The sequence below is a fragment of the Hypanus sabinus genome, chromosome 25 (genome assembly GCF_030144855.1).
Source record: "Hypanus sabinus isolate sHypSab1 chromosome 25, sHypSab1.hap1, whole genome shotgun sequence".
NCBI lineage: Eukaryota > Metazoa > Chordata > Chondrichthyes > Myliobatiformes > Dasyatidae > Hypanus > Hypanus sabinus.
The window spans coordinates 9396139-9418303 of NC_082730.1; the positions used below are offsets into that span (position 1 = coordinate 9396139).

Sequence of the window (22165 nt, forward strand, 5' to 3'; positions counted from 1 at the left end):
ATATTTCCAATTTTCCAGTCACTTTTTTCCTGGATTAAATTGAAATTCTCAACCTACAGTTTCATATTTAGAATGTTAATTTTGTCGTACAGGTCAGCCAGGTATGCCACAAATCCATGGAGAAGTTCAATCATGTTTCCCAAGTTCTTGTTGACTTCGAGCAAAAATTCAACAATGGTGTCATAAAGATCAAAAAAATTGCTTAAGCAGCAATCTTTTGACAGCCAATGCACTTCAGTGTGAAGAAGCAAGCATTCAAACTCTTCATCATTATCTTGGCATAGTTAATTAAATATTCTGCTATTTGATGGATGAGCTTTAATTTTCAAGCAAGAGTCATGCTTGAGTAAAGTTGTTGGCTGAGGTTTTTGGCTGTGAGATGTTGACAATGAATTACCACAATGGATTGCAAACAGACTTGGAATTTCCTCCAATGAACAGCATCCTGACGTAGGTACTTGTGTTGTCCAAGTGGTCTAAAGCCGTGTGGAGAGCCATTGAGATTGCATCTGCCGTTGACCTATCGTGGCGATAGGCAAATTGCAATGGGTCCAGTTTCTTGCTGAGGCAGGAGTTCAGTCTAGTCATGACCAACCTCTCAACTGGGAGATCGTTTCGCTGAACGCCTACGCTCGGTCCGCCAGAGAAAGCAGGATCTCCCAGTGGCTACACATTTTAATTCCACATCCCATTCCCATTCTGATATGTCTATCCATGGCCTCCTCTATTGTCAAAATGAATCCAAACTCAGGTTGGAGGAACAACACCTTATATACCGGCTGGGTAGCCTCCAACCTGATGGCATGAACATTGACTTCTCTAACTTCCGTTAATGCCTCTCCTCCCCTTCTTACCCCATCCCTGACATATTTAGTTGTTTGCCTGTTCTCCATCTCCCTCTGGTGCTTCCCCCCCTCCTTTCTCTCTCCCGAGGCCTCCTGTCCCATGATCCTTTCCCTTCTCCAGCTCTGTATCACTTTCGCCAATCACCTTTCCAGCTCTTAGCTTCATCCCACCCCCTCCAGTCTTCTCCTACCATTTCGCATTTCCCCCTCCCCCACTACTTTCAAATCTCTTACTATCTTTCCTTTCAGTTAGTCCTGACGAAGGGTCTCGCCCGAAACGTCGACAGTGCTTCTCCCTATAGATGCAGCCTGGCCTGCTGCATTCCACCAGCATTTTGTGTGTGTTGTTGTTTGAATTTCCAGCATCTGCAGATTTCCTCATGTGAGACCTCTATCAAGGTCATTTATAGCTTTCTTGGCAAATGACTCAAGTGCGCAACGCTTTTCAAATGCTTCTTTCATCTTCTGGAACTGAGTAATAGCGTAAGTATACTTTTCAGCGCGTCTTTTACAGAAGTGTTCCTGCAATCTTGATAGTTTCATGTCACAAACTTGGATGTAGAAGGATTCTTCATTGCTGGTTCCGTAACAGTTCTCTATGGCCGGTCGGGGTTGTTAACCGTGAGCCAAACCCCCGAACCTGGAGGAGCTGTGAGCAACTTTTAGTCTGGCATCTACCTTTTGATCTGTTGGCATGGGTGACCTTACGAAGAATCAAAGCACAGGGCCCTGATTCCAGCCAGCATAGCTCTCCGGGTCACTGGGACACACAAGCCTCCAGACCCAAGGACAAGCTTGTGGTCCCCCTGGAGGAGTCTGTTCATATGTTCACGTTGAAGTTTGATTATTGACATTTAAGCATGTGACCGTTCTGCAAATTGTTGAATGGTCCTGGCTACTTGCACTGTTGTCTTGTCAATTATTGGTTGCTGTTGTGGTATTGTCCTGTGCTTTATGCTTGGCACTGAGCCACAGTCAGTTCTGGTATCGTTCACCTGCTGGCAATGAAGAGATTCTGATCTTACAGCTGGCACACTGTAAAGCATTGTGCCAACTGTTGCGCTACCATGCCACCATCAGAAAGGCAGCAGTTACTATCCAGTCCCAACTGTCCTCGGAAGGCGGGCACCAAGTTGAAGCACCGCAGAGCTTCTGGTGAAGGTGCCTCCAGGGTGTCGCTGGGGAAGGAATTCCAGGATTTTGACCCTTACTTTCCTCTCCCATCAGATGCCCCTATCTCCAGCCCTTTGTCAACTTCACCCATCACCTCCCAGCCTCTGTCACTATTCCTGCTTTCCCCTTCTCCATCTGTCACTCCTCCTCACCTGGGTCTACTTATCACCGGACAGTTCTTGTCCCGGCCTCTCCCATCATCTCGTTATCATCTCCCTCTATCTGATCGCGAGGCCAGCTGTGGAAAGGGTGATTAACTCTCTGTACCTGGGGTGGGATGGGAGGGGATGATGGTGTTGACATCTCAGAGAATCTATCCTGGACCAGTATGCTGATGCAATTGTGAAGAAGGCATGGCACGAGGATTTTCAGGAAATTTGGTGCATCACCAAAGACACTTCCAAATTTCTACCGATGCACTGCGGAGAGCATCCTGAATGGTTCCACCACTGGCCGGCACGGACACGCCGATAGACAGGATCGGAAAGAGCTGCAGAGAGCCAGCTACGTCATGGGTACCAGACCCCCGCTATCAAGGACCTCTGCAAAAAAATGTTGCCTGGAGAAGGAGGGATCCATCACCAAGGCTCTCCACCATACAGTTGTGCCTTCTCCTCACAACAAGCATCAAAGTTCAAAGTAAGTTTATTATCAAAGCACATGTATGTCGCCATGTGCTGCCGTGAGGTTCATTTTCTTGTGGACATTCACAGGAAGTAGTACGAAAAAACACAATAGAATCAATGAAAGACTGCACCCACCAGGATGGGAACAACCAATGAACAAAAGACAACAAATTGTGTAAATATCAAAATGAAAATAATAGTAAGAGTAACATGTGGGTGGTAATAAACCAGGTCCTGATGCTCTCTTTCAGTGCAGATGAAAGAAGCAGTGACAGTCCACTTCCTCTCACTGATGCTGCTGAATTCCTCCAGCAACTCTTTTGTTGACCCAGGTTCAATCCTGACTTCTAATGCCGTTCATGCAGAGTTTCCACATTGCCCCGTTAATAAGTTAATTGCCCACAGTAAATTACCCTTGTTGTGTGTAGGTGAGGGGTATATTGTGTGGAGAGGTGACAGTGGGACTGGTGTAAACTTACACCCAGAGGCCACTTTCTGGGGTAAACCCTTACTCCTGCTTGTTAATACAAATATGTTGGCGCGGGGCCAAGTGGTTAAGGCACTCGTCTAGTTACCTGAAGGTCACTAGTTCGAGGCTTGTGTGTGTCCTTGAGCAAGGCACTTAACCACACATTGCTCTGCGATGACACCGGTGCCAAGCTGTATGGGTCCTAATGCCCTTCCCTTGGACAACATCGGTGGTGTGGAGAGGGGAGACTTACAGCTTGGGCAACTGCCGATCTTCCATAAAAAATAACCTTGTCCAGGCTTGTGCCCTGGAAACTTTCCAAGGTGCAAATCCATGGTCTATCAAGACTAACGGAGGCCTACTACTATTACAAATATCTAATCAGCCAATCATGTAGCAGAAACTCAACGCATAAAAGCATGTAGACATGGTCAAGAGGTTCAGTTGTTGTTCAGAACAAACATCAGAATGGGGATGAAATGGGATCTAAATGACTTTGACCATAGATTGTTGGTGCCAGACGGGGTGGCTTATCTCAGAAACTGCTGATCTCCTGGGATTTTCACACACATCACTGGTGCAAGAAACAACAAAAAAAAATCCAGTGAGCGGCAGGTCTGTGGTTGAAAGAGCCTTGTTAACGTGAGTGGTCGGAGGAGAATGGCCAGATTGGTTCAAGCTGACAGGAAGGCGACAGTAACTCAGATAGCCACACATTACAACAGTGGTGCGCTGACGAGCATCTCTGAATGCACAACACGTCGAACTTGAAGTGGACGGGCTGCAGCAGCAGCGGACCACGAACATGCTCAGTTAGGCACCTACTGTTCTTGATAAAGTGACCGCTGAATGTATGCCTGGTAATCTGTGCAGACTCAGTGGGCTGAAGGGCCTGTTTCTTTGAGGCAAACTCTGGCTAGGTGATGTACAGCATGTCCGGAGAGAATTGCTAAATAACTGCTGGAAAACATGACAGTCTCTGTCAATCCTCCCCCCAGGATGAGACAGTCCTTTTTAACTAATCTGCTCTGATCGAGATCAACTTGACACAAGCTGGATCGACCTGGCAGCCACTATTGCTGATGCTTGCATGAATGTAACTCAACATAGACTGAACGTTTGATTGAAAGTCTTCTTATTTGTGTGTCTCATTGTCAGACGCATTTAACGGATGAGCAAACCTTGACTGGGCAGGAGCTTAAAGAATTGATTTTGCCTAGTTATGTGTTAAGAAAGGAGAGTGAGATCACGAGCCCGAGTATTTCAGGCTCTATGTGGAATTTACTGCTGCGATGTATGGAGTGTATGGGGTGCCCAGGGAGGGGGACGCACCTCTGGTAAAGGGGCTTGTCACGTTCATTCTGGGGCAGCTCACTCACCTTCTGGGCCCCACCAAACCCTCAGCTCTCAGCTGTGGCTCCAAGTAGCTGTGATAGCAGTCCTCTCCCACCCTCACCTCACCCCCCCCCCCCCCCCCCCGGGTACACCGCTTCGACAGGCGGGCTAAACCAGGTGAGGGTAGCCAGTGGCCTTATACCCCTGTGAGATAAGAACATGCCTGTCCCAGCTTGTGAAGTCAGCTCCGGTGGACTACAGTGAGATCCAGCAGGCGTGAAGGCGGTTCTGCAATGTTCTGTGGAGAGCGAAGGGCATGACAAGGCACAGAAGACGTCACGGTCCACTGCGACGAAGGAAGTCCCCAGTTTGTGACACTTGTCCATACCACTGGACCCAGGCTTCTGAGGTTGAGGGTGCAATGGCTTTTCCACTTTAAAAACTCTCCCGGACAGGTTTCCTGTCATCGTCAGCTACTAGGGACAGCTGTCAATAGTACTGTCAATAATACTCTGTTGTGCAGGTTCATGGAGTTTCTGGGAGGGCTAGCACCTATGGTGAAGCAGCTTGTCCTGTCCACTCACCTTCGGTCCCCACTGGATCCTCAGCTCTCATCTGTGGCTCCAAGTACCTGTTTGCATTCGGGTGAAAGCACCTGAGTGGACTCGTGCCCCAGTGAGAGAGGGACACACCGGTCCTAGCATGCGCTGCAGGCTGGCCGGCTGAGATTGACAGGGATATCCACAGCCAGGAAAGCATTTCTGCAGTGCTTTGTAGAGAGCGAAGGCCACGATCAGGCACAGGAGACGTTGTGGTTATCCGGTGCAACCAAGGAAGACCCCAGTCGTGATGGCCGCTCGTATCACTGGACTTCCAAGGTCGAGAGAGCGGAACCACGCCTGCGCGATGGCTTTTTCACTGTAAAAACTCTCCTGCACTGGCTCCTGTGGGTCACATCAAGCTGAGCTGCACAAACCTGCCATCAGTGGATACGATGGGCAACCAGTCAAGTCGGTTCATGTGTCAGTGTTGCTTTAGAGAATAGCAGGATAGGTCCAGAAAGCATTAAAATTAATCAGCAGAGGCACTCCCTTCTCAGAGGCGCCTGTCGTGTTATCTGACACACAGCAGTAGTTGGGTAATCGCCCGAGTCGAGTGTGATGGGTGAGAACTCTCTTGGTGGGTTCTCAGGTGACTGTAGGGGCCGATCCGGGATCCACATACTCTGGTGCGGTGTGGGCATGGATGAGTGATGGCTGTGGTTAGCGGCTGGGTCTTTCGGCTGTTCAGTTTCTCCTATCGCAGCTGCCGCGTGTATCACAGCGCAGGTCGCTCACGTGTAGCGCAGCTCCCTCTCGAACAGATTTCCTCCAGGTTCATCTACTGAGTGGAAGGTCCTCCCGGCTTTTAGATTAGTGTCGGGGTGGAGATACTCTCTACCAAAGGAGGTGTAAGGCGCTCCTTTCCTCCACTAGCCTGCAGGTCACCCTTGGGCAAGGTGTAGCACCTGCTTAGCCCCCGATCAGGGTCATGCAACGTCATGGGAGCAGGTGGTGGATGGTTTTATGAGCAGCTGGGGTACATATCACAAGTCCTGGTTATGTGACACGGACGCCAGGCAGACAATCTCTGAAGAGTATTGATAATGGCCGGGGTCACCCGTCTTGTAAAGACACTGCCCAGAAGAAGGCAATGGCAAACCACTTCTGCAGAAATAATTGCCTAGAATCGTGGTCATAAGATCATGATCGCCCACGTCATACGACACGGCACATGATGATGATGCTGATGATGGAGCTGAATTTTTTCAGGGCTAATTCTGATATTATCTTTGAAACGTTTCCTTTGATCACCAGGGACTCACTGACCTTCCTTCCACTGGGACCAAAGCATCAGTTTGGGGAGACGTGAGCTCAGTATCTGAAAGACGTGGCTCATCCATTGCAGTTGGTGTTGCTTTATCGAGGTGGAGATGCTGTTCGAGTTGGCCTCCCCCAGCACGCTGGTGTTAGTGTGTCTGTTCTTCTAGATAACTCTCAAAATCTGCCATAAGGTTCTTTGGCAGTGGTGTTCCAGGGCTCTCAGTACTCCAAGCTCAGAGAGCATACACAAAGTCTACAATATAAAGAGAAAGACAAAGATTTTGTGGCTAAGATGGCGCCGAGCTGTGGTCTCCGTTGAGATAATAGCTCAGATTTTGTCATCTTATAAGTTCATAAGAACGGTTTTGGGGGACAGAGATGAGAATTGCGGGTCTGGTTGGGGTTTAGGAAGTGGGATCTGAGAGAATTAGAGGACAGTCCAGGGCCTAAGCCTCCACTTTGTGTCTGAAGGCCAGGAAGGTGAATATAGTTGACGTTGAAGTAGCAGACCATTGGGACAAGGGCGGGTGGCTCCCGTACGCAGATCGGTGAGACTGAAGTTCGAGGCCTAGTGTTTGGGTCCTGTCATCAGCAAATCCAGCATTCAAGGCCTAAAGTTTGGGTCCTCATTCATCAACATTGGCGAGTACTGGATTAATATCGAAGGTCAAAGCCTCAAGCCTGTGCGCCCATTGGGTATGTTGAAGGCCAAAATATCTGTGAATCCACAAGTCTGCTGGGGACTGGTTGCTGAAGAGGGCCTATCCTGGAGATAGTGTGTTGAGAAGAAGGACCAATGCTTGTTTCCTTGTAGATGTTTAATCACTTGTTGTGTTCTGAATGTGGAAGATTGAGGGGGGATTTGATAGAGGTACTCAAACTTTAGGGGTACAGATAGAGTAAATACAAGCAGGCTCTCTCAACTGAAGTGGGATAAAAATACAACTCGAGGATGCATGGGTTAAGGGTGAAAGGTGAAATGTTTAAAGGGAACATGAGGGGAAACTTTTTCACTCAGAGGGTAATGAGAATGTGGAACAAGCTACCAGTGCAAGTAGTGGATGCAATTTCAATTTCAACATTTAAGAGAAGTTTGGATAGGTACATGGATGGGAGGGGTGTGGAGGGCTATGGTCCGGGTGGAGGTAGATGGGGGTAGCCAGTTTAAATGGTTCAGCACAGACTGAATGGGCTGAAGGGCCTGTTTCTGTGCTGTACTTTTCTATGACTCTACAGTACTTTGTTGCACATATGTAGTGAAATATCATCACAAAATGACAATGCCATTGGAGGGAGGTTTGTGATCATTAACGCAAGAGATTCTGCAGATGCTGGAAATCCAGAGCAACACACACAAAATGCTGGAGGAACTCAGCGGCTCAGGCAGCATCTACGGAAATTAATAAAGTGTTGATGTTTCAGGACTAGGAAGAAAAGGGGAAGAGACCAGAATAAGAAGGTGGGAGAGGGGGAGGAGTACAAATGAAAGGGTAATAGGCAAAGACAGGTAAGAGAGAAAATTGGTGGGTGGAAATGAGACTCTTACTCACTTACTGCCTGTAACACAGCTTGAGTTTAGGACAGTAGTGAAGATCCTCCATCTTTGGTGGTGGTCAGGGTTTCCTTCATCATGTCAGTAGCTTCCTCTTGGTTTTTACTACTGTCGGTCATGTAAGTCCCGGGCGGAGACTCAGGAATACCGTCTCACTCAGATGTAGAAGGATTCTTCTTTGCTGGTTCCATAACAATTTTGTTTTGCCTGTCTTGTGCTGAATCCCCAAACCTGGAGGGCCAGTGGCCCACTCTTACTTTGATCTCTACCTTTTGACCCTTTTTGGCATGGGTAACCCTCCCAAGAGCCAAAGCATAAAGCTCTCACTCCAGCCAACATAGCTCTCCAGGTCATTGAGGCACACAAGCTTCTAAACCCAATGACAAGGTTGTGATCCTCTTGGAGGAAGAAGGTGATTGGTGAAAAGGTAAAGGGATGGAGGAAGAGGGATCTGATAGGAGGGGAGCTTTCTGCGTTCTTCCCCCTTTCTTCCAGTCCCAAGGAAAGATCTTCACCTGAAACATCAACAATTGATGGTACCTGACCTGCTGAGTTCTTTCAGCATTTTGTGTGTTGATTAATCACGGACTTTTGGCAAACATCTTGAATGTTAGATTCAAAGATCAACATGGTCTTGAATGGAGAGGTATGAGCAATGAGCTGCACAGTTAGGATGCTGTTTTACCTTGTTCAGCTTTACAACTTACAGAAAGCTAGTGATATTATCCAAATGGTTGTGGGGCTCAGCAGTGTGGGCTGCTCCATCACTTTGTTCACATTCAGAAGAAAATGTAAAGGTTTATTATGCGGACAACCATGCAATGTTTTCAGCCAATAAAAGCTAAGTAATTATGTGCAACTTTTAGTGTGGATTGGAACATAAACTACAATCTGGTGTGATTAAGATGGGAAGGCTAGAAATGTTGTATCTCCCTGTTGCTGGAAAATGATGCATCTTCACATAAAACAGGGTAAAACACTACTTAAACACAAGAGATTCTGCAGATACTCAAAATCCATAATGCTGATGGAACTCGGCAGGTCAGGCAGCATCTATGGAAATGAACGTTTCATAGATTTCAGGCCGAAACCCTTCATCAGGACTGGAACTGTCAGGAGAAGCTGGACAACTTGGGTCAGTATTCATTGGTTTTTAGAAGAATGAGGATGATCTTATGGGAACTTTTAAAACCTAAGCATTGACTCTATATTCCTCTCCATAAATGCTGAGTTTCTTCAGCATGTTGTGTGTGTTACTCCAGATTTCCAGTATCTGCAGAATCTCTGGTGTTTTGGACCTAAATGGGCTTGATAGGGAGATGTTGGCATGTTTTCTCAGTGAGAGAATCACAGTCAAGAAGAGCTAACTACAAAATAAGGATCCCATCAAGACTGAAGGGTCTCAGAAGAAACCTAGAAAGTTTATTCATTTCCATAGATGCTGGCAGACCTGCTGAGTTCCTCCAGAATTTGGTATGAGTTACAAAGCACTACTTAACATTCTTTTCAAAGAACAGAATTTGAGATGAGCTCAGCATTGCATTCCTCTCCAATCTCCCTTAGAAACAATTGATGTAAGGGGTTTAGTTAGCTGCTCAGATCCATGGTTGCATAACATCTCAAAACTCTTCAAACAACAGAACAAATTAATTATTCATTTTAATGACAGTGAATGTATGTTAAATATTCCACCATGCATTCATTGAATAATATATAGTAAGATGGCAGCATGCTTGAATGCAGTGGCTTCTACGGGGCCAACCAAAGTTGTTATTGTCTTTTTTAAACTTTTTTTTACCATTGCAAGAACTTGATTGACATTAAGAACTTAATGTACTGCAGGTCCGCACCATCAGAGAGTTTGCAGCTGGCGGAGAGTCAGGGGAAGCTGGATTTGGTGCGGACCATGTTGCTACGACAGACAGGCATTGGTGCTGGTGTGAGAACGTGTTGTGTGTTCTAACAACGACTGATTGTCTTGGTTGCTTTCCTTGCGACGCAGAACCCTGTTGAAAATTGGTGAGGTGGATTGCTGCAAGTCCTATTCACTGGTTTACAGTACTGTCAAATGGCGAAGGCAGACAGTTGGGGGCGGAGGAGTTGTGTGACTTTGGTTGTAGCAAGGACTAGGCCTCAAGCTGTGCTGTCACCTGTTACAGCCATACAGGTGAGAGGCGTCGAGGTTGTTGCCGGAGACAATGTGGCGTGGCGTCCATGCTGGCAGCATTGGTGCTGCCCTCCAGTGTTCACTCAGCAGAAGACAAGCTGTAATGTGTTCAGCTGCAGATTGCTGCAACATTATGGACTCAGGGACTTGGACTATATTTTTTTATGTGACTATGTTTTACTGCTATCTTATTTTTGCTGTATGTGCCTTGTGTTATGTGTGACTGTTGGTCCTGCGTTTTTCACCTTTTCGTAACACTGTTTCATTTGGCTATATTCATGGCTATTTATGGTTGAACGGTGATTAAACTTGAACTTGAATGTGTCATGGTAGATTTTCTTTGCTCTCCCCAACTGCCACTCTGCATCCACTTTCTTAGATACACCTGTACACCTGCTTGTTAATGCAGATATGAAATCCGTCAATCATGTGAGTCTGACTTTGATTCTGTTTCTGAATGTTGGCAACATTCAGAAACATTTAGAATTTTTGACGGGTACAAGAGCCAGCTTAGCTTTCAGGCGTGCCCTACCATGCTATAAAACATGTCTCAGCAGTACAAAATTCATTTGGTATTGACTGGCAACTTTCTGGGGCTGCAGCCAAACCCAGAACCTGCACACAAGTATTCGATGGTCACAATTGAGGGAACAATGACCTGTGTAGAAATATACTCAGTGGCCACTTTATTAGGTACACCTGTACACCTGCTCGTTAATGCAAATATCTAATCAGCCACTCATGTGGCAGCAACTCGATGCATAAAAGCATCCAGACATGGTCAAGAGGTTCATTTATTGTTCAGACCAAACATCATAATGGGGAAAATATGTGATCTAAGTGACTTCGGGTGTGGAATGAATGCTGGTGCCAGACAGGGTGGTTTGAGTATCTCAAAAACTGCTGATCTCCTGGGATCTTCACACACAATGGTGTCTAACATTTACAGAGAATGGTGTATGAAACAAAACCATAAAGTAGCATCGGTTCTGTGTGTGAAAGTGCCTTGTTAATGAGAGATGGCAGAGGAGAGTAGACAGAATTTTTCATGCGACAGGAAGGGAACAATAACTCAAATAACCATGCATAAACAACTGTGGTGTGCAGAAGAGCATCAATCCTTGAAGTTGATGGGTTACAGCAGCAGAAAACCACAAGCATACACTCAATGACCACTTTATTAGGTACCAGGAGGTGTCTAATAAAATGGCCACTGAGTCATTGCCCAAGGCCATTTAGCCCCTTGGTCCTATCCTGTCAAATTAATGAGCACAACTGCTCTGCATGCATTCCCTATGCCCTGGTTAATGTAGATCTGCCAACGTCAGATTGATAAGGAGCAGCTAACTGAATATAATTAGTTATTAACACAAAGTGTTTGCAATGTCTGCTATCTTTAGTAAGGCTTCTAACAAGGACCTGCATGTGACATGATATCCAAGGAGATCTAGACAAGTGGCTTGGCAGTCAGAAGCATAAGGTGGAGGTCAAAGGTTGTTTCTCGGACTAGAGGTCTGACTAAAGATTAAAGTTGAGCTATATTTGTCACATGCAGTGAAAAGTTTTGTTCACGTAAAATCAGATCGATGATTATCCCACAGCATCGTCCTCAAACGTGACATCCCAGTGGCCAAACATTTTAATTCTGATTCTCATTCCCATTCCGGCGTGTCAATCCAGGGGGAGAAGCAACACCTTATATTCCATCTGGGTAGCCTCCAACTTAATGGCATGAGTGTTAATTTCACTCTCTCTGGTGACCAAATTACGCACCCCCCCCCCCATTCCCCACTCTGACCTTTCACTTCTTCTCAACTGCCCATTACTTCCCCCTCTGTCCCTCCTCCTTCCCTTTCTCTTACTGTCCACTCTCCTCACCTATCTCCTTTCTTCTCCAGACCTTGACCTTTCCCACTCGGCTTCACCTATCACCTTCCAGCTAGCCACCTTCCCCTCCTCCCCACCTTTTTATTCTAGCTTCTTTCCCCACCCTTCTCAGTCGTGATGAAGGACCTTGGCCTGAAACGTCAACTGCCCTGTTTTCCACGGACGCTGCCTGACCTGCTGAGTTCATGTGCATGCTGCTTGGGATTGTGCTGGGCAGCCCACAAGAGTCGCCATCATTCCACCGCCAACATAGCATGGCCATGACTCACAAAATAAGGCCTGTACTGAGGCTTGTCTGTGCCAGTCCCAGCTGCTTCATGTTGAGATGTCATATGTGCTTTCCTATTGATCAGTTCTGGCATGTGACCACAGTACATCTTCCTTTGATGGAAAATGATGGAACAAGTTAGGGAGAGGAGCGAGCAGGGCACAGGAGGGAAAGCTGAGTTTATTCAGTCGCCAGTTCTCTGATCTCCAGCAGGACAAGTGCTCAGATGCTGCAAGGAAGGACTGGGAGACAGTTCAAAAGCAAGAGACAACCTGCAGATGCTGGAGATCCAAGCAACACACACAAAACGCTGGAGGAGCATAGCAGGCCAGGCAGCATCCATGGAAAAGAGTGAACAGTTAACCAGAAAAAAGAGATGAAAAATCAGTATAAGGTGGAGGGGGGGGAGGGGAAGAAGAAGTACATGGTGGTAGGTGATTGGTGAAACCGGGAGGGGGGGAAGGTGAAGTAATGAGCTGGGAAATTGATCGGTGAAAGAGATAAAGGACTGGAGAAGAAGGAATCTGATAGGAGAAGACAGAAGGCCATGGAAGAATGGAAAGGGGGATGGGCACCAGAGGGAAGTGATGGGAAGGTCAGGAGATAAGAGAGAGAGGGAAATGGGAATGGGGAATGGTAAAACGGGTGGAGGCAATTAGCAGAGGTTTGAGAATTCGGTGTTCTTGCCATCAGGTTGGAGGGTGCCCAGATGGAATATAAGGTGTCGTCCCTCCAACCTAAGAGTGGCCTCATCACGTCAGTAGAGGAGGCAGTGGACAGACGTGTCAGAATGGGAATGGGAAATAGAATTAAAATGGATGGCCACCAGGAGATCCTGCTTTTCTGATGGACAGAACGCACATGCTCGGTGAAGCGGTCTCCCAATCTGAGTCGGGTCTCGCCAATATACAGGAGGCCACGCTCTTTTTTCCAGTCTTGATGAAGGGTCTCAGCCCGAAACATCAACTGTTCACTCTTTTCCATAGATGCTGCCTGACCTGCTGAGTTCCTCCAGCATTTTGTGTGGTAGGCAGCTGTTGAGTGTCCTCCTTATGTGTCATAAATTTAAAAGGGTTTATATTTAATTTTTATTTTATTTCTATTTCGTAAGGGCATGCGACCCCCAGTATGACAGTTATCAAAGATTGTGGGGGGATTCTGATCAGCCAGGTACAGTACAGCAAATTGAGGGTGGCTCTGTAGTTTAACAGCTAGTGTTCTGCTATCGCAGCGCCAGCGACCTGGGTTTAAACCTGCCACTGCCTGTGGGGAATTTGTACATATTCCCTGTGACCATGTGGGTTTCCTCTGAGTGATAGTGTAGAGAGACCCTCAGACAGCAGCATGCAGGTTATTCAACAGAACTTTATTGATCCCCCTGCTTCTACAGAATGTGAATTCCCCCCATGTGTGACTGGTTAACCGAGTGGCATAGGAATAACACTATTAACTACCACTACATCTTCCCTTCTGGAAAAAAAAAAGAAAATCTAGGGATATACTTGTTGTCTATAGAACTGCGTTGAAATTATCATCACTGAAAAAGTAATTCATTTCACTTTACCTAATATACATAACTTATGTTCCTTTCATAAATGTAAAAAAAAGTATTGCCAACATTATAACTGTCTTTCTCTATGTTTTCCTCCTTATCTTCCAACCAATTCCTTCTTTTTAGAGAGATCTTTCTCGCCGGGCATCTCCTTTGGTCTGGAGCCCAGATTCATCGAGGATCAACCACATTGTGTTTGACTTACAGGATGGTACCGAGAGAGGAGCCCAGACGCAGGCTATTCAACCAGACTTTATTAATCACATTTTTGTACAGAATGTGAACTCCTCCCATGTGGGGATGCCTAACTGAATGGCATAGGAATAACATGATTAACTACCCCAACCCTCTGGGTGCTCTGGTTTCCTCCCACATTCCAAAGATACATGGGTTAGAATGTTAATTGGTCACATGGGTGCCATTGGGTGGCGCAATCTCATCTGGGCTGGGAGGGCCCGTTACCATGCTGTATCTCTGAAAAATAAGTTATAGGGCCAAGGAATGGAAGATAACATGTAGGGAAATAAACTTTGAGAAGTCAAACCAAGCAATGAATGAAAAGACCCTGGGGAATGTTGTAGGGCTGATCTCTTCTTCAGGACCTTGGACAGTGGCCCTTCCCCACACAGGCTGCATGGTGACTGCAGAATTAGAATCAGGTTTATTATCACCGGCATGTGGCATGAGATTTATTAACTGAGCAGCAGCAGTTTAATGCAATACACAAACTAGCAGAGAAAAAAATGAATAAAATAATAATAATAAGTAAGCAAGTAAATCAATTGCATATATTGAATAGATTTTTAAAAAGCACGTGAAAACAGAAATACTGTATACTAAAAGAAAGTGAGGTAGTGTCCAAAGATTCAATGTCCATTTAGTGTGTGCCTTCAGACTCCTGTACCTCCTACCTGATGGTAACAGTGACAAAAGGGCATGTCCTGGGTGCTGGAGGTCCTTAAATATGGACGCTGCCCATCTGAGATACCGCTCCCTGAAGATGTCTGGGGTACTTTGTAGACTAGTACCCAAGATGGAGCCGACTAGATTTACAACCTTCTGCAGCTTCTTTTGGTCCTGTGCAGTGGTCCCTCTGTACCAGACAGTGATGCAGCCTGTCAGAATTCCACTGAACTTACATCGTGGAGTGTGCTGTTTAGCCACACTTAGCATCCACTCGGAATATCTCGCTGCACAGGAAGACTAACAAGCTTCTTGCATAGCAATATGTGACTTTCACCCACCTGATCATCTTCCAGCAGCAGTTCACATTGGCATTACACACAGAATGCTGGAGGAACTCAGCAGGTCAGGCAGTATTTATAGAAGGGAATAAGCAGTGGACGTTTCAGGCCAAGACCCTTCATCAGGACAGGAACGGAAGGGGGCAGACACTGGAATAAGAAGGATGTGGGGAAGAGTACAAGCAATGTAATTGTAGACTCTGCATGTTCAAGGGCAAAATCATAACCCTGGAAGAGGGTCAGGCCACCAGCTTGAGAACACTCGACTGCCTGCTGCCTCGAACCATGAATGGCCAGCTTGGCCGGGTCCAGGAGTAAACTAACCAGCATTTTAGATTATTTAAGTTAACTGATAAAAGGCAGAGATGTTAACTCTGTGTGTGTCTCTCTCTAGAGGTTGACTTTCCCAGAATTCTCTGCTTTTATCCTGGACATTGTGCACCCAGCTACATTTGTTCAAGCCCATTGATCCACCCTGTATTCCCACTATGGGAGAGATAAAGAGCTGTCGCACAGAGCCACTGTAGACTTCTACCAGCATACACTACAGATGCAGGAAATCAGAAATAACATAACAAAATCGGAAAATCCAGGAACCAGTCAGAAGGTCAGGCAGCATCAGTGGAGAGAGAAAATAAAGGTTAGCTTTATTTCTCATATGTACAGTACATCAAAGCGTTTAGTGAAACGCATCGTCTGCGTCAATGACCAAACAGAGTCCGAGGGGTTCTGGGGGACAGCCCGCAAGTGTCACCACACTTCTGGCACCAACATAGCGTGGGCACAAACATAACCTGTACGTCTTTGGACTGTGAGAGGAAACTGGAGCACCTGGAGGAAACCCACATGGTCACCAGGAGAACGTATAAACTCCTTAGAACAGGCAGAATGTTGGGAATTGGACCCCTGTTGTTGACACTGTAATGCATTATACTAATCACTGCACCATGATGGTTCATTAAGGTTGTTATAGCTGGGGGTGGTAATGGGACAACCTCCCACTACCTATTAAATGCTCCCAATGGCATGCACCTCAAATAGCCTCTGACAACCAAGTTCAGCTCCTGGCCATCACATGTGGCTTAGCTACTAAGCCTGGTGGAACCATTTCTACTGACAGGAGAAGGAGCAAAGATGGGTTACTGGTGCCTTAAAACCAGTCGTTTCAGGCAGATAGGCTTTATCAGATGTGGTTGGCAGCTCATTAAGGAGAAGGAAAACTCTGATCTCGAACCTGTGCTGCCTTGCAGCTGTACCCACTCATGGGGAAGGCTTCGGGAGTAAGCATCGAGGGAAAAATCTGGAGCTGGATTTTCGAAGGCAGTCCTATATTGAGTTCAGTGCTGACTAGCAACTCCAATGACACTAGCGAACTGTTCCGGTCTCTGCCGTTCCTTTGGGTGCATCAGCTGTGTGGGGAGCGGGAGACTGCGACCTGGGCAACAGCTCACTCTCCATATCACAACAGCCAGGCTTTGCGTATCTAGGCAACCAGGACACAACATCCATGGCCAAACCTGACCAGCCGAGGCCTCACTCGCACTCTTTTGCAGTCATTAACGCTTCTGTTCCAGAACCTTCTATCAGAACTGAGGTAGGAAGAAAACAAGCTAGTTTGACTTTCATTTTATCAAGCATGATCCAGACATCCTTCATTAATAAGTAATTTGTTTTTTATTCCTCCTCCATGTTTATCTGAAATTAATGATCCTTCCCTTTGGAATCTCTCCCGGCTCTGCTCTTCAACCTGACAATTGGACAAGCTCCTTGATTATCTTGCCCTGAGTGCTGCCTGCACTAACAAGCCCCTCGTTCATCCTGTTGTAAAAAAAAGTGCGCGACTCAAATCATACCCCAGCTCCAAAGGGGCAAACATGAGTTTTACGTTTTGAAAGGAGAGAATCTAAATTGTAGCAACTTCCTTAGAGGTCCCTGTGATCGGATTCACCCCGTCAATCCAGCTCACGTCAAGCTAGAATGGAAGCAACTCCCAGGAGCAATTTATTGCTGAGTGACAGATAATTATTTACGTTAATTCAAAGGCTGTCAGTGCAAACTCTGCGTTCCTTTGTTTAAATAAAAATGTACACTTTTCCAATGTCACTTATGATATTATAACAACAGTCTCGTCAACCTGTTCAAAGAATCTGTACTGCTCTGATGCAGAGTCTTCGACCGCAATTTAAGAAAATATTTTTGACAGAATCAAAGTGTATTTTCTTCCTTGTTTCTTGAAGAGACAGAAGTGCTCTAAAATGTATGAATCCTCAGTAATCTGTTGCTATATAAATTGAGTTATATATAGGTTATATAGGTTATATGAGTTATATAGTTATATATATATGTATGTATATATATATATATATACAGGATGCAGGGGGTATCTTTTTTTTTCAGCAGGATCTCACTGTGAGGGAGCTTGCCAGTTGTAAAATGCACACTCAGTGGCCATTTTATTAGGTACACCTGTACCCCGCTCATTAATGCAGATATCTAATCAGCCAATCATGCGGCAACAACTCAATAAGCATAAAAGCATGCAGACACGGTCACAAGGTTCAGTTGCTGTTCAGACTGAATATCAGAATGCGGAAGGAATGTGATCTAAGTGGCCACTGGTGCCAGACGGGGAGGTTTGAGTATCTCAGAAACTGCTGATTTCACGCTCAGCTGTCTCTCGAGTTCGCGGAGAGTGGTGCGCAAAACAAAACAGCATCCAGTGAGTGGCACTTCTGTCGGAGGAAAGATCTTGTCAATGAGAGAGGTCAGAGGAGATGTCCAGGCTGGTTCAAGCTGACAGTAACTCAAGTAACCACGTGTTACAACAGCGGTGTGCAGAAGAGCATCTCTGAATGCACAACACCTTGAACCTTGAAGTGGATGGGCTACAGCAGCAGCGGACCCTGACATACACTCACTCAGTGGCCACTTTATTAGGTACAGGAGGTACAGGGGTGGCCCCTGAGTGTGTACTTTAGAACTTGCTTCCAGCTGGTTTAAATTCATGAGTCCTCAGTAATCAGTTGCTAAATGCAAGGACTTGCCTCATGATGCAGGGGTTACCTTTCATTTGTTGGCTCTCACTGTGAGGCAGCTCACAAGTTATATGAACACAGTCCGAGTCTTTCTGCCCACGATGTTGTGCTGACGTTTTGAACTACTCCAGGATCTATCGAACACTTCCCTCCCACACAGCCTGATTTTTTTCTGCCATCTATGAACCTTTCTAAGAGTCTATTAATGTGTATGTACGGTATAAATGTTGGGTCAGGTGTCCAGAGAGGGGTAGCACCTCTGGTGAAGGGGCCTGTCATGTCCATTCCGGGGCAGCTCGAAGTAACTGTAGCTCCAAGTGGCTGCTTGCATGTGACAGCAGCCATACCCTGCTACACCGCTTCGACAGGCAGGGCTAAACCAGGTCAGGGTAGCAGGCAGGCTTAATACCCCAGTGAGACGGAGACATGCCTGTCCTGGTATGCGAAGTCAGCTCCGACAGACGGGGCAGGTGAGACCTACAGTGAGATCTAACAGCCAGGAAGGAGGCTCTGCAACGCTCCATGGAGAGGGAAGGACATGACAAGGCACTGAAGACGTCACGGTCGTCCACTGCAACCAAGGAAGTCCCCGGTTTGTGACATTTGTTTGTACCACTGGACCCAGACTTCTGAGGTTGAGAGAGTGGAATGGCTCTGGTGCATCGGCTTTTCCACTTTAAAAACTCTCCTGGACAGGTCTCCTTGTCATCGTCTGACATGACAGTCAGCTACTATTTATACTGAGTGTGAAGAGCTGCAACCTCTGTTTGAGCGCCTGAAGGGGCTGCTTCTCAAGATTAGGCTTCTCTTCAGCCCCATGCTCCTGAACCTTGGTCATCTGGTGAGGAGGGACGTGAATCAGGTGGCCTGGTTGGTTTGCTCCCGGACCTGGCCAATGTGGTCATTCATGGTCTGGCTATCAGGCAGTTGAGGCATCTGCCCAGGCTGATTGCTTGCCCCTATACATCCATGCCTGTGCGTCCCTGGAGAAGGAGGAGGCAGTAGCCATGGGAGATTTCTAGGACTGGTTGGCACCACAGGGTATATAAATGTCCTGGATGAAAATGTACATGGGTGGGTTAGTGCATTTGCAGATCATACCAAGATTGGTGGAATTGTGGTTAGCGTAGAAGACTGGCAAAGAAGACAGTGCGATATAGCTCAGTGGCAGATATGGGCAGAGAAATGGCAGATGGAGTTTAACCCAGGTAAATGTGAGGTGTTGTGCCTCAGTAGGTGAAATGTAAAGAGACAGTACACAGTACGGGGCAAGACCCTTAACAGTGTTGCTGAGCAGACAGATGTTGGGATCCAAGTTCATAGCTCCATGAAAGAGACTACTCTGGTTGATAAGGTGGTTAAGAAGGCTTATGCAATACTTGCTTTTATTAGTCAAGGCACTGAGTTCAAAAGTCAAGAGGTTATGTTGCAACTTTATAAAACTTTGGTCCGGTCGCATCTGGAGTATTGCATACAGTTCTGGTCACCCCACTATAGGAAGGATGTTGAGGCTTTGGAGAGGGTGCAGAAGAGATTCACCAGGATGCTGTCTGGTATGGAGGGCATGTGTTATCACGAGAGGCTGAATAAACTTGGGCTGTTTTCTCTGGAGCGGCTGAGGCTGAGGAGAGATCTGATAGAGGTTTGTAAGATTATGAGAGTGGACAGAGAGTATATATATTTTTAATTATGTTTTTCCCAGGGTTGAAATGTCTAATACCAGAGGGGATGCATTGAAGGTGAGAGGGGATAGGTTCAGGGGGGATGTGAGGGGTAAGTTTTTTTGTTAAAGAGTCATGGATGCCTGGAATGAGCTGCCTGGTGTGGTGGTGGAGGCAAATACATTAGAGGCTTTTAAAAGACGTTTGGATGGAGGGATATAAACATTGTGTAGGTAAAAGGGATAATTTTTGTGTCTTTTTGATTTATTTTTTAGCTAGTTTGGTACAACATTCTGGGCTGAAGGATCTGTTCTTGTGCTGTACTGTTCTGAGTTCCACGTTTTATGTTCACAAGGACTCGACTGCATTCTGGAATCAGAATCAGGTTTATTGTCACCGGCATGTGATGTGAAACTCATTAACTTAGTAGCAGCAGTTCAATGCAACACATAATATAGAAGAAACTTATAATAATAATAAATAAGCAACTCTTATTCAGTATTCCATTCCAAACGCCTCCACAAAGTTTGGAATGGAAATAAGTGCCGAGAAAACCAAGCTCATGGCAAATGCCAATGGTGCCATCGCATCAGACATCTCAGTCTATGGTCAGAAACTTGAGACAGTACAGCAGTTCAAATACCTGGGGGCAATCATCAGTGATGAAGGATCAAGATGAGAAGTCCTGACAAGAACCGCACAACGACTGCACTATCTAAACTCAAGATAATATGGAGCGACAGCAAGATCACCATGAAGTACAAGATCAGACTCCTGTGTGCATTGGTATTCTCCATCTCCCTGTACACATGTGAGACATGGACTCTCACAGTAGAGCTACAGAGGAAGACACAGGCATTGGAAATGAGGTGCTATCGCAGCATCTTGGGCATCTCATACTTGGACCACATCACAAACGAGCAGGTCCGCAAGACCACCCAGCAGCACATTGGCCCCCATGAAGACCTTCTCACACAATGAAGAAAAGAAAGCTGAGATGGTACGGCCACGTAACAAGATCCAGTGGCCTTGCAAAGACCGTTCTACAAGGAACTGCGGAGGGGTAAAGAAGGAGAGGCAAATAGAGGAAAAGATGGATGGACAACATCAAAGAATGGACAGGGAAAACATTTGCAGTGACCCAGGCTCTGGCACACAACCGCGACAGATGGAACAGACTGGTACAAAACTTGTCATGATGCTGCCCCAATGACTCCACCAGGAGTTAAGGGTGCAAGAAGAAGAAGAAGATTCATATATTTTATAGAGTATACACATATTGCTTAGGTAAAAAATCATGCAAAAAAACAGAAATACTATATATTTTAAAAAAGTGAGGTTGTGTCCAAGGATTCAATGTCCATTTAGGAATTGGATGGCAGTGAGGAAGAAGCTGTCCCTGAATTGCTGAGTGTGTGCCTTCAGGCTTCTGTACCTCCTACCTGATGGTGACAGTGAGAAAAGGACATACCCTGGGTGCTGGAGGTTTTTAATAATGGATGCTGTCTTTCTGAGACACTGCTCCTTGAAGATGTCTTGGGTACTTTGTAGGCTAATACCCAAGATGGAGCTGACTAGATTTACAACCTTCTGCAGCTTCTTTTGGTCCTGTACAGTAGCACCTCCATACCAGACAGTGATGCAGTCTGTCAGAATGCTCTCCACAGTATATCTATATAAGTTTTTGAGTGTATTTGTTGACATACCAAATCTCTTCAAACTCCTAACAAAGTACAGTCACTGTCTTGCCTTTTTTATAACAGCATCAATATGTTGGGACCAGGTCAGATCCTCAGAGATCTTGACACCCAGGAACTTGAAACTGCTCACTCTCTCCACTTCTGATCCCTCTGTGAGGATTGGTGTGTGTTCCTTTGTCTTACCCTTCCTGAAGTCCACAATCAGCTCTTTCATCTTACTGATACTGAGTGCCCGGTTGTTGCTGCGACCCCACTCCACTAGTTGGCATATCTCACTCCTGTACACCCTCTCGTCACCGCCTGAGATTCTACCAACAATGGTTGTATCATCAGCAAATTTATAGATGGTATTTGAGCTGTGCCTGGCCACACAGTCATGGGTATAGAGAGAGTAGATCAGCAGTGTTGATCGTCAGCGAGGAGGGGATGTTGACACCAATCCACACAGATATTGTATTATAATTACATACACATATAATTACAGATAGAGATATTGCGTTATAATTTGAAACTGTAAATCGTGTGAATCGTGGAAAAACTATAATGTAATAACGTGATGCTGTATCATGGATTAAACCTTTTCTGAAAAAGGAAAAAAAACTGAGTCATGAGGTATCATAGCTCAGAAAACACAAAAAAAACCACAAGACCATGAGGCATTGGAGCAGAATTAGGCCATTTAGCCTATCGAATCTGTTATACCATTCTTCATGGCTGATATACTATCCCTCTCAACCCCATTCTCTGCCTTCTCCCTGTAACGTTGATGCCCTGACTAATCAAAAAACT

At 46.0% G+C, this 22165-nt stretch overlaps 1 long non-coding RNA gene across 1 annotated transcript in view; it reads left to right on the forward strand.

Annotated features, from left to right (window-relative positions):
• The first annotated feature begins 16497 nt into the window (after positions 1–16497).
• Positions 16498–22165, forward strand: part of LOC132380992 (uncharacterized) — a 155703-nt gene continuing 150035 nt past the window's right edge. The window contains exon 1 of the long non-coding RNA XR_009507895.1: positions 16498–16574. This is a non-coding gene — a long non-coding RNA (uncharacterized LOC132380992). The remainder of the gene's footprint in view (positions 16575–22165) is intronic.